Source organism: Terrapene carolina, unplaced genomic scaffold (genome assembly GCF_002925995.2).
Source record: "Terrapene carolina triunguis isolate 2854851 unplaced genomic scaffold, T_m_triunguis-2.0 Scaffold231, whole genome shotgun sequence".
In the NCBI taxonomy this organism is placed as follows: Eukaryota; Metazoa; Chordata; order Testudines; family Emydidae; genus Terrapene; species Terrapene triunguis.
In genome coordinates, this window is record NW_020664582.1 from 19,777,257 (window position 1) to 19,791,156 (window position 13,900).

Consider the following 13,900-nt stretch of genomic DNA (forward strand, 5'->3'; position numbering starts at 1 on the left):
TAACGAAAAAGGAGCTAAGCCTTCATTAATAACAACTGGACAAACACGGACAGTAGCTGTGCTCTATGTGAAATCCTGTTAATTTGAGAGAGCTCTGAAAGACCCTGTGATTACTGAAGGGAACATAATTGCTGTAAAAATGATCACCAATTAAGCCTACACCATCTATCTGAAACGGTGTGCAAAGACACTTACAAAATGTATAATAAGGACATTGGTTCTCCCACATTTTAGCCCTTTTGGCTCCAAATCCCACAGGCCAAAGCTGGCCAGAATCCTCTTAGAAGACAATCTCAAATCCCTGTATATCTCAGGCACACAGCAGAACAGGGCTTGCCTGCTAGGCTAGGAGTAGCCAACTACCAAAGGAAAGACTGATTAGAGGTGGATATTAAAACTTAAACGAAATGAGATTCCTACAGAAGGTGCGTTTTTTGTAACTGTGTTCACATATAAAATAAACAAATGCACAGGTTCCCTTCCCCTCAATTATCCATATGTATGTCTTATAATGTTTATAAACTATATGGAAACTATATCTTCAGATGTAAGGATTGTATTGTTGAATTTATAGCAGAAGAACAGTATATGGTTTTCTCTAGAAAACAATTGGCAGCAGTGCCTACAGATGCCGGGTAGCCATCCATCAGGCTCAGCGTGTGCCGGGGGAACCACAGTGGACCAATGTTCTTAGCAACTTAGAGCACTAGATTTTGGGGGATTTTTTGTATGCAATGTAACAAAGTCAATATCTGAAGAGCCAAAACTCACTCTTATGACCTATTTTCTAACCTGTCACATGCCAGGAAGAAAGGGATTAATTAGAAGTGTTCAGACCAAACATACACAGCTATAGAGCTCTATCTCCTAGATAGCATTGTGAGGCCAGGGCAGACGTTTCTAGCAAGAGTGAGAAGCAGTTCCCAACAGTGTTAGCCGTGTGAGGACCTTTATAGCTGGTCTAAGGTTTTCACTCAAGTGGTGGAGTAGTGCAGGGACTCCAGGGATAGTCCTGACAGCCTGGGAAGTGGAAGATCTCATGGGAGACTCAGAAAGAGGCTGCAAACGATTAACTGGGAATCTGATAAGCGCCTGTAAGGAACAGAGTGCCCAGGACTTTCATCCATGATAGAAAAAAATGTATAAGGCAGCCATACAAAGGGAGTTGTGGAAGGGAGGGGTAGAAGAAGCAGGTCTGCCTGCCCATCTAACCTCTATCCTGACCCACTGGCAGTAACCCTGAAGCTGGAGTGCTGGGGAAGGGGGTCGTGTGTTCTGGTCTGGTTCAGGCTGGTGTATGGTGGAGATGGTAGTGTTATTGACCAGAGATGATGTCTAGATGGAACACAAACAGTACACATTAGTTCCCTGTCAGAGTGGATATGTGAGAAGAAAAACACTGAAGTTAATGAAAAGAGGGAAATAAAGTTATCTTGGACAAGCAAAGCCTGTTTTTCATTTCCTAACAATACTCCAGCTGCAGTGACACGTCTGGCCTGTAGCTAATGTTTGGAGCCAGACAACAGTGCTAAGGAAACGGCTCATTTTCTAGCATGTAACCAACTGGTTGAGCAAGGATGCGCTGACTCACTGAAACCTCAGGAAAATTCCTGTTCTCCAAATAATTAGCCTACTAGGGATAACTCATGTTCCATATCTATCCTTCTGGGGGCATCTTACTGCAGGGTACCCTCTTATGATCAGCCTGCCCTCCACCTGAGATGTTTGGTGCCAGTGCAGGGGGGTGGGAAGAGGGCTATTTAAACTTCAGTAGTGAGAACTTCCTATTAAATATAGCAGGCCCCTGTTGGGTAGAGATGTTCACAGAAGTCCCTGGAACTGGAAAGAGAAACCCCTTAATCAAATTGTTCTGGGGGCAAAAAATGTCTATGTAGTTTCAAGGATTCACCATTCAGTCCTGAAGTGAGGCATCTAGAGATTTAATAAGAAACAAGTGCAGAGTCTCCTGCTTGCCTCACAAACTTGAAGAGGCACAGGAGCTGGGATGCCTTTCAAAGAGGGGGGGGGGGGGGGCTTGAGCATGTATTTTTCAGAACAAAGTTCCTGGGTAATGACAGGAACAGTCCCAGAAAGAGGGAAGAATAGATTACTCATCTAGTCCTCTCTGTTCCAGCTCCTATCCAAACTTTTCTGTCTACATGGCTCTAAACCTCCACTAAAGGGATGTCCAATGCAGCCAAAACAAATAATCTGTGATCTGAAATAGCTCCCTCACGTCCTACACACTATAACCAATAGCAGCTGAATGTGTCTGGCACTGTCCCTTAGAAGTCTCAGAATGTTGTTATGTTGGTTATTTCATTTCATACTCTGGAAATCAAAGCTCTCAGTGGGAGAATGAAGAAGAGAAGCACTTTATTAATTTTTTTGTAAGTCTCCATGTAACTCCTATAATATAGAAGAGAAATGTCAGCACAGGAGATGCTAATGATTTATAAATGATTTGGGTGCAGCAGGCACCAAGGATTCTGAGATGAATTATATTAGAACAGACTATGCCTGGCCCCAAACCATACTTGTATTTTTCGTATCCTTTTCCTCTAAGATGTACATGTTGCCTCTACAAGGCAACTCCATCGTGTATTACATCCTTTGTCAACCAAGTGATCTGACTCCTGGCAATCAAGGATGCTGTTCAAAAATCAAAAACTAAGACATAAAAAAATCACTAGATAGGAAAAAACACTTGGTCCATTATGGCTTGTGGGATTCTCTCACCCTCCCTTTATTACCGTCTGCCTCTGTCCCCGCTCTTCCTCTACGGCCACATCTGCTTGAGCGTAAACTCATCTATAATGCTTGCTTCGATGTCTGTCCTCAGTGCCCCATTCCACATTCACTGCTCTGTGAGAGAGACAGTTCTGCCACAGCCCCTTGTTTGCTCTTTTGAGACAGTTCCCCACCCACCCAACTTCCATCCCTCGCCTACGTTAAGAGTTTGTATCTGGCTTCACATTGTCAGACATCTTCATACACTGTCAAGGCTTCTGTGTCAGTGCAGCATCACCTCTTCCCCTGAAGAGCCACCACTACATCTCATAGTAGAGGACTCTTCAATCTAGCAGACGAAGGTGTAACAAGACCCAACAGCTGGAAGCTGAAGCCAGACAAGTTCAGGCTAGAAATAAGGCACACATTTTTTACAGTGAAGGTAATTAAACATTGGACCAATTTACCAAAGGACATAGTGAATTCTCCATTACTTGGAGACTTTAAATCAAGATGGGATGTCTCTTTCTGAAAGGTTTGCTCTGGCTCAACCAGAAGACACAGGCTTGACACAGACTTACTAGGTGAAATGCTATGACCTGTGTTATACAGGCCAGACTAGATCATAATGCTCCCTCTGTGAGTCTTCACTCATTCAACCAGGCCCCACCTAGGCCTTCCAGCCCCCATCTAAGAATGCGGGGGGGGGGGGGAGCTCAAGTCCCCTACCCTTGTGGTCCCAGTGGTTGAGAGGGAGAGGAGCGGGTCAGTCCTTGAGATAAGTGTCTTCTCAGGGCTCCAAGCAGATGATTGTGCTGCTCAGGCTTAGGACAGCCCCAACTTTCCTCATAATAGATAACCTGGTTCCCTGCTGCTGCCCCTTCAACAGGGCAAGAATATTGCCCCACTGGAACGATGAGTAGAACTGAGCACCAGCCCACACAGGGTACAATAGGAAGCTCACCTCTGGATCGGCATTCAGTCCTCTTGGTGCTGGATCTCAGAAGGCAGTTTGCCTACTCTGACCGCAGCCAGACTCTAGGCGAATAGCTTCGCGCAGTGGGACTGCAACCTCTAAATCCCTTCCTTGGGCAAAATTTAATATGTATTCCTTCTCCAGTTTGGTTTACCATCTTCATAGTTTTCTATATTAAGCTGTGTTTTCTATTCACTCTGTTACTCACATGCAAGATCCAAATCCTTCCCAGTCTGGTTGCCTTGCTCCTCATTATTTGGTTGCTTCAGCAAACTTTAATATCTGAGCTTTGATTTTCTCATCCAAAACCTTTGCACAGAGTACATAAACAAGCAAACCCCAAACAGATCCTAGATTACGCTTCTGGAAATTCATTCACAACTACAGAGTCCCATTTCCAGCCACATGCTGTTTTCTGAATTTGAGCCAATTTTCTAACAATTTTACTTCCTTCCCATGATTTTACCTTTTAGTCATAATCATTAGCATGGGAACTTATCATACGCGCTTTGAAAACACAACATATGACACCCTCTGTTTCTCTCATCTTCCCAGGCAGGAATTCAAAGTACTCAAGGAAGAAAGTCAAAAGAAACCCTTCTCATCATCCCAAGCGGACATCAAATTAAACAGTTTCTAGTTTTTCCCTCATGGCTAATATGGGGCTTCTTGGCCAATAACTGCTTCATGCACTTTGTGGCCCCTTGTTTAAGATGAAAATTGTTGTGTCCAACTTTCTGGTCCTGAAGAATTAGACCTGCTCTGACAGGGATATCCACCCCCTGAAGAGGGCCCACTCAAGACCTATGCACCACTTAAGACGCACTTAAGCCAACACAAGAAACTCTATGCTGTCAGAGTTCAGTCGTTCCTGACCCCTCTGTCTCTGCATCTGTGGTGTGCTTTCTGACACTGGCTTAGAGAACCTCAGCCATACACATGGGAATGTTTCCAAATATTACATTTTCCATTGCACTACCAAGAACTTTTCCTTTTTTCTATAGTTTACTAACTACCCCAGGATTTTGTATGTTGATAGAATTTTTCCCCTTCGCTCAGCCTCCTTCTCCAGTTCAGATTATTCAGTGACACCATAATCCTAGGTATGGCATCACAATTGCTTCCATGTTGATGAATTCGGACATCATACACACTGGATTATGAAGACAGTGATTGGAATGGACAGGTTAAACAGAAGGTAGCTTTTGCCACCCAAAAATATCTGGGCGATTAGTAACAACATGAAAAGGAGTGGAGACAACTCAGGAGTCTTTCATTGGGTTCTGATGAAAGACACATTGTACATGAATTTAGTTCTCATGAAGGTGTCATATTGACAGCCATGGAGAACAACAACATCTCTTTATCCACACAACAGGTACAGCATGAGCAACAGCAGTTCCAGGTTCCCCCACACATGCTCTACCAATGTGCTCAGCCTTTCCCCATCCTGGAGAGACCACCCCTAAGGGCAAAAAGGACCTTCAGTACCTCTGAGGCCGATTCCATCCGTGGCCTCTTACCCAGACTGCCAAAAGGGGGCCAGTTAGTCCCCACTGAAGCTGCATTTTTTGTAACGTAAACTCCTGGGAACTGGACTGAGATGCACACACTCATTACACTTTGGAGTCACTAGATAAAATCTATTTTTACTGTTTTCCTGAGTTTGGCTGAGATTTTGAATGTGTCCAGTCATTCCATAACAATTTGCATATTTCTCTACATTCTCTTGAGCTCTTCCCTTACCTTATCAAGAAATCTGATCCCTGTCTCAGTCAGCTCCCCTTCCTCTTCTGTAAAAACAGAATCAAAATAACTGTTAAACGAATCAGCCATTACCTTCTCCCATGTCACCAATTCCCTGATATCATTTTGTAATGGACCAATTTTCTCTTTTACCTTCTGTCTGCTCTGAATGGATCTCCAGAAGCTTTGACTATGCATGAAAATATCCTCTCCAATTCACTGCTTGATATCTCTTTCTGCTCCTCTAATTGCCCTTTTAACTTGCTTCTAAATTTTTGTACAAATCTCCCAATCCCCCTCCTTTGCAGGTTAATATATAGTTTATAACTTATATTTACTAACAAATTATTGTTTAAATAACACATGGCAGAACATAACTGCTGTATGTTAGCTCTGATTTCTCACTCTCTTTACCAAACAAGTCCCATTTTAACCCCCCTGATTAGCACATGGCCCACTTGCTCTTACTGCAACTCGCTAGTATTTTTTACTTTTGTTGCAAAACATTAACATGACTAATTCCAGCTTTGCTAGAAATCTGTCTTCTGAAAAATTAGCGGGATAAAGGGGATTGTACAGTAACATTCCTGTCTAGCTTTTTCTGGGCCATGTGTAGAGGAAACAAAACAATACAGCTATACCAAAGAGAGATGGGGCCGAACCTGAACAACAGTCAACAGCAAACAGGAGCTCTCGTGACCTTAACTCTTTTAGAATCGTGAACAACTTACATTGCTCCTCACTCCCACAGAGCCCTTGTGCTACTGACAACCGCAGGGTAACATGTGCATTGTTCCCCACACACAGCTTTTTAAAGGACTTGCTAGAATTACTCAGAACTTCCATTTTTTTTCCATTTCTTCACCCAATTTGTTTATTTTAGTCTCATATCCTCCCTGACTCAGAAAATATTCTACCTAAGTACTGCAGTAACTTTCACAAGTCCTGAATTGTATGTTTTTCCAAATAAAGTATGAACTAAAAACAGGAGTCTTTAGGTTGTTATGCATATTATTTAGAATAACAAAACCTCACACACAGATTCTAAAGGCAACGCTCTCCCTGAGGTCAGCGAGAGTTTTGCCTAAGTGAAAACTGATTAAGCAGTTTGGGGTTTGGCCCTCAGTCTGGATCGTAAACTAAGCAGACTCCTGCTGGACTGTAAGATCCTTGACACAGAAACTGTCTCTCTATATTTGTCTTGTACTGAGCTGAGCAAATTGTTGCTAGTTAACAACTATGAAATAGCAATTAACCATAATGCAGCAGTATCCCTCCCCAACATCACTGCCAATGTAAATTATATCCTACCCATTGGAATATAGTCAGGGTGTGGCTACTGGCTCTGTGGAGTCTGCAACCTGCCAACGACACAGCAAGCCAAACCTCCAGAAGAGACAGCTGCATAGCCACATACCCCAGAGCTTCACTGTACCTGGAGATTATAGCTCTCTCCATACCTCAGTACAGAGAGCAATATATCTGACTTTAACCAGTGCAAACCTATCTTCCCTGGAGACAGGTGTTAAAGAGAAGATACAATTAAGAGAAAAAGCTGTAGATAGAAAAAGCCATTAACTAACAACATCCCAAACCCTTCAGTCAAGGGTTAAAGAAAAAGGCATCAGGATTCCATTCAAGAGCAAAACTGTCATTATAAAACAGACTATAGATCTCGGAGGCTGACACAGAAAATAAAATGTCTATCAGTCATTCTCTGACTTGTCTGAGAACATATTGTAATTTCTTCCCCACTTCATACCTTTTGCTTTCCAGAAAGGTGGATGCCTCTTCTGGCCAGCCAATGTTGCTTTTTCCATTCCACAGAATAACTTTGTTTAGACTTAAGCAGCATGATCTTCAGCTGTACATCACCCGTCTTACTTCCCCACAGTAGGTCTCTGGGACATAGAATTCCAAGCCAAATTCCAGAGGGGATTTTGCATTCCTACAAAATCACTTTTCTTAAACAACTTGTGTGGCTTCCCCTAATATTTATCCTGAGGAGTCTAGTGCCTGTACTTCAAAGCTAACAATGTAACTCTATTTATCACACATATGGATCATTTTCTACAGGATTAGCTGCAGAGTAACCTGACTGCTCTGTTTCAACAAACTGTAGGGGACAATTTTATACTCTCGCCAGAAACAGTTTGGTGTAGAGGTTCTCTCACTCAATCCCTCCGTGATTAAAATGTCCAGTGAACAAAGTTATTGGGTTCTTTATAGGTCTCACCTACGAAAGAACTTTTGGGTCTACTTTTTCACAACTGCCCTTCAGGTCTGAAGTCTAGAACATCTAGGAACTACCCAGTTACCCTCATTGTTCCTATCTTCTTAATCACCATCCTAAACATGGAGGAAAACAAAGTGGCACTATTACACTAAGAATCTCACTTTTTGATTTAAGGTCATGCCCATGCATTATGCTCTCGGTGTGTATATTACGCAGTGTATAGTGCAGTGCAACTGGGAAGGATCAAGCAGCCTTCAAAAATTCAGTTTGTTTCCTGCAGACTACCCTAACTCAAAGCTGCTCTGTATCCTCCGTCCATTGGAAATATTCCTATTGTCTGAGAAGCTAGTATCACGTTTTCATCTGATTTCTGCTATGAAGAGACCCTGGGGCACCCCCAAGTTCCCAGCTCTTACATAAAGAGCAGAGAATGCAGAACAGTGGAAACCAGACAACAACCGTTCCCAGACAAACTGGTCATAGGGCCCTCTGCGGCAGCAGGAAGACTCAGCTCCCAGGCTCATTATTGTACCAGTTTCACATGGATAAAGCAATGAAAAAATCAGAGAACATACATGTGTTGGGTCCTTCCCTACAAATGATAGTAAATAGAAAGTGAAGAGCTGACAGCTTGGCTCCACTATCTGGGTTTTCAGTTTAGCTCAGCAGGGCCGGATACATTCACGTTCACGGAATGGCTGAAATAGGTTCTCTGCAGAGCAGGCATAGGCAGACTCTGAAATCCCGTCTTTACTTGCTATCGTTAAGAGCTGTCAGTATGCTAAGTCTCCAGGAGAAGACCTGGCCCCTGCACTGAGAAGCGTATGGTCTAAACAGCGGGACAGCACAGACACATAGGAAGAGGCAGAGGGGGGTTCTGCCTTAGATCATCTTAGTTTTGGCCATGTCTGTCTTCCTAGGAACTTACATGGCTCCTATCACTGTAGAGTCTGAACACCATAGGTGGGTAGCAGCACTTTTATGACAAGGGATAACAGCATTTAGGGGCTGCGTGGCAGAAGTGAGCATTGAGCAGACATTGAAGTGAGTTAGAAGGGAGCGCGGTGCATTGGGATCAGGAGAGGGGTTCTTTCCAGGTGCAGGGGCCAGCATGGGAGAGTGAGGCAAGAGCACAGCAGACAAAAGGACTGGTCAGAAATGACAGCAGACATATACGTTGGGGTGGAATCATGCAAAGTCCTGACAGTAAGAAGGATACACCTGATTCAGAGGCTGAGGGGAAAACTAGAGAAGGGATTCCAATAGGGGAGACTATGGTCTGAGCACTGGCTAGGAAAGAAACTTTGCTGCTGAGTTCTGAATGGACTACAGGGGACCGAGATGAGATTCAGGGAGGCCTGAGAGGAGGATACAGAAGTAACAAGTATCTGATTTAGAGATCCATTTCTTTCTGCTCAGATGCTGAGATGGGACAGCATTCAGTGCAGATAACATTCATAGATTCCAAGGGCAGACGGGACCATTGTGATCATCTAGTCTGACCTCCTGTATAACACAGGCCAGAGAATGTCCTCATAATATGCAAAGGACTCTCCTCTGGTGGCACATGTGACTTATTGTCTGGTCAACGTTAGCATGTCATGCACATGTATGTACTGTAGTGTTTGGGAAACAGATATTTGCCTTAACAGTCCACACAAATTCAAGTGCAACCAATAATACAATTATTACTATCATGAAATGTTATTCTCTTTTCAGTGTTCCAATGGAACAATGTTTTCTAATAAGACACAATACACTGTCCCTTTGTGTGAATGTTTGTGACCTACACCAATCAGTTTATTTTCTATTTGCCTTCTCTTTTATTTTTAAAATCTTTGGAAATAAAGGCTATTCCATTGTCTGTGCTGATTTTCATCATTTCACCTCAGGTGCTAGAAACCGGATTCCTTTAACAGAGGTTTTTCCAGCTATGCAACTCTGTTCAAATTAACTACAAACTGAAAACCATCAAAGGCAGGTTTAGGCACCAGAGAAAGCAGAAAAAGGGCAGTTAAGTCAACACAGAACCAGTTCCTCTGGACTGCTAACGAACCCCAACACAAACTAGAGCTGGCGGGGAGGGATAGCTCAGTGGTTTGAGCATTGGCCTGCTAAACCCAGGGTTGGAAGTTCAATCCTTGAGGGGGCCACTTAGGGATCTGGGGCAAAATCAGTACTTGGTCCTGCTAGTGAAGGCAGGGGGCTGGACTCGACCTTTCAAGGTCCCTTCCAGTTCTAGGAGATAGGATATCTCCATTAATTTAGCAGAGGGTTAGTAGGGCTCCCAGGCACCTTTTCATTGGAATACCCTCTGGCTCTTATCTTGCAACACACACAGTGGGAGTAACAGGCCCTGAAGAAATGCAGGGTCCGATGACACAAAGACTGCCATTTCACATCATTTCTGTTGGCAGAGTCTGATTTTATCTTCTTGTGTGTTACAGGGTCCAAATTTGGTTCTATTGAAGTTAATGGCAAAACTCCCATTGGCTTCACGGTGAACAGGAGCAGGCTCACAATGCTGACATTAACCTGGCCCATTCTGTTAACTTTGTCTGTGTAGCAGCATTACTGCTGACATTATCACTGCTCTGGGAATTGAGCCAAACAGTACCCTATATACACTGCAGCTCTTTAAAAAACTCAATTGAGAAGTTGATTGTTTATTTCCAGAGGACACTCCCCACAAGACTGCAATAGTTTGTTAAGGTGGGTCAGATTTTGGACACAATTTAGGAGACTGTGTAACATAAATTAAAAATAAATAAAATAAAGCAAACATTTGGGAAGTCCAGGACATCACCATTTGGATCTCAAATATTGCAGTCATTGACAAGAGTTTGCTCTTATTAAGATAGCAATTTGTGACTAAGAACTAAGTAAAGCTCACCAGTCAGTTCTCTCTGGGGACTTCCAGCAAGCTAAGGCCATCTCTGAAAGCAGCTCTATTCTACTGCAGCAAAGGCTCTGTAACAAATGAAATGTGCTAAACGCCCTACCCTGCCCATCAAAGCTGCGACAGCACTTAGCCTGTTCATGGATTCATATGACCAAAGTCACAGACACATGTGAGTGCTCTAGCTAGGAGCAGTGGAACTTGCCACTGCCCAAGTGGATAGGATCTGAGGTTTACAGAGATAAAACTATTACCATTACTACATTAACAAAGAAAAAACCCTTCAATTTTACCTCCCTGCAAATGTCCCTCCTGTTATAGTTCTGACCACTGCACACGGATTGTCATACTTGACTCCTTGTGGGCAAAAACAGCAGCAAGAGCCAGTTTCTTCAAAGCTACCCAAAAAAAATAAAAAATAAAAAAATGTCCTGCTGTGTTTATAAAGAGATGTTTTCTTCCTGAGCTATACAACATGGTGGTTTTAATCTGAAACTTCTTTTTAATCATAGCAGGAGTCCCAATTAGCACATTGGATAATCTTTCAAGTAGAACTGGAGTTTCATGGTCATAGCGAGCAAAGGAAATATACAGCCGCAGAATAACAGGGTAGAGAGAGTGAGCGCACACGCATGCAGGTGCCAATGTCTGCTTCACAGGCTCCCAGAAGCACCGCTGCACTACAGCAAAACTAGGGCAGCTTTCCTCTGCAATATTTACATTCGAACAGGTCTCCTGACTTTCCAGGCATCACGTGTCTGACAACTACAGTAAGGATGGGTGGGGAAGAAGTGAACATTATGGCACACCTTTACCTAGTGAGCTGTAAACATCAAACCACATGCAGCTTCCTATGGGAAAAATATTGTGCATATTCCTGCTTCAAAAGGCAGGCGTGTAATTCAACACATATGCTTCTGATGAGGCAGTAGAGGGCGGACTGGGGGGGGGACCTGCCAGTGACCTACTTTCTTTTGTTGTTGGAAGTGCTGATCTCTATGCAGAATTCAGCAGAGAGCAAGGCAGAGATACTGAGAAGGGGCCCAATTCTCCTCTCTTCCACCAGTTTTCACATCAGTGTAACTACTGCTGTCAGCAGTTACTCCTGATTTACGCCCATCTAAGTTACAGGAAAATCAGACCTAGTGTTTGTAGGAGGCAAAGAGATTGCACAGGTGTAACAGAGCAGATGTTGGCCCCAGATTGCCACAAAGGAGATTTACCCACATTGCAACTCTTCAGATACTAACCTTTATCCATAGGATGCACTGAAAATACTGTGGTCAGCCTGCCTTAGTGGCTTAAGACAAAGGTAACACTTGAGGAGCCCTTACATTACATTTTTGTTTTCATTCACAAGGCAATCAGGCAGGTCTGGGTTAGTCACTGCACTGACCTAAAAAAAGCAAGGCTGTCTAATAGATTCAAATGCATACTTGTGTGGTAGATTTCAAATGCACATATTGTATAAATAACACAGGCAAGCTTTCAGGAGCACTCCTGCTCCTTCTACAGCTATAGTAAGTACAAGGGTGTACATCCAAACCCCTACAGCTGTCTTTGCAGTCCCAGTGGTATCCTATGTTAGAATGCTGAGCTGCAGTCCTGAGATTTGGGAGTTCAAGGCTCATTGCAGTCACTGGGGCTGGTATAAATTGGTCTTCAGAGAAAAAGAAGTCAGTTGCCTTATGCATAAACACTCCTTGGTAACCTACTAAAGAGTCTCACCAGAATTTCTTCTCAGGTACCATGGAAAAAGAGATTGTCTGGATTTGCAGATTTGGGGATAACATGCTTTTATCTTTAGCTTACATCCTTCATGCTACATAATGCAGTTATTCTAAACATCACTTTCCTTTTGCAATGGTTTAAGAATGGACCATTTTAATTGATTAGTTTTCCCATTATGGATTATAAGTGGAACAACATTGTTGGAACTGAACTTAGGTCCTTGAAATGCAGAAAAACATTAGCCTGCAGTGCATTTGTAAACCTCGCAGGCTAATTTCTGCCCTTTCTGATGTTTCACACTCTCACTGTGGGATTTACCTAAGCGCACAGGATGCATCTATATACGGCTGGTGGGTGGAATTGCTTTTCATTGACATTCAGTCAACAGATTCTAATGATAAAACAATTTCAAATCCACATTTTCATTAAAATCAAAGCCATGGGAAATCATGCTAAGGTACATCTAATGAATTTCCCCTTCCAGGACTTTAATGGAAGCCTGCCAGGGGACTAAATCCAGTGGGGCAAAGAAAAGTTGGATAGACTTCATTTTCACCCCAATTCCTAGAGCAGGCTTCACAGCACAAACAAGTCTGGCCACCAAGAAAATAATCCTTTCGATTTGGCAGCAGCATCAGTCTACTGGGGAAAGGATAAAAGGCATCTGAAGATGGAAAAACCCCCAACAATCTCAAACTGTATATCCATGAAATTAAAAAGGGATCTAGGTAATTAATTGTCCAATAAAACAACCCAATCTATGTTGAAATAGGGCCATAAGATTTGGAAAAGTCAGAGGCAGATAAGTCACCAAGTCCAGCTCCTTGTCAATGCACATCTTCTAGCATTTTGTCCAGTGTATTTTTAAAAGTCAGTGAATCAACATTTTTGATATTCAGTCCAACACCAAACAGCAACTATTGGCATTTGCTGAAGATGAATACAAATAACCAACACTGTTGCAGACTCATGAGATATTCCAGAAGGATAGGGAGTAGCTTCCACCAGCAAACTGACCCTAGAGCATGGAATGGTAGCTTCAGAGAGATCTACATAGGGCACAGTATGTTCTGTAGCAGCTGAAACTGGACCCGTAGGGTTATCAGTAACATCATAGCCTAGCATTGTCCATTGAGGCAGTGAGTACTGGCCACTGTTGGCAAAAGGACTAGATGGCCCCCATGTCAGATCTGGCTTAGAAGTTTGTCTGTTTTGGGGATAGCAAAATCCTGGTTTGTATCTTTAACCTTGCTCTGCTTCCATGCGGCTGCTGCAGTGGTGGATTTAGAGTTAGTGGGGCCCTGTGCGCAGCTTCATTTTTGGGGTGTGGGCTCTGGGAGGAAGTTCGGGTGCAGGGGGGGAACAGGAGGGTAGTGCTTACCTCGGGCGGCGTGGCTCCCAAAGTGACTGGCACACACACCCCTCTGGCAGTGGCTCCTAGACCGGAGGTGGGGGGGGGCAGGTGGTGTCCGCGTGCCACTGCCTGTAGGCACCGCCTCCCAAGCTGCGGAGTAAGTGCTCGGGGCAGGGAAAGCACGTGGAGACACCCCAGCCCCCAGGGGCCGCAGGGTCATGCCGGCCA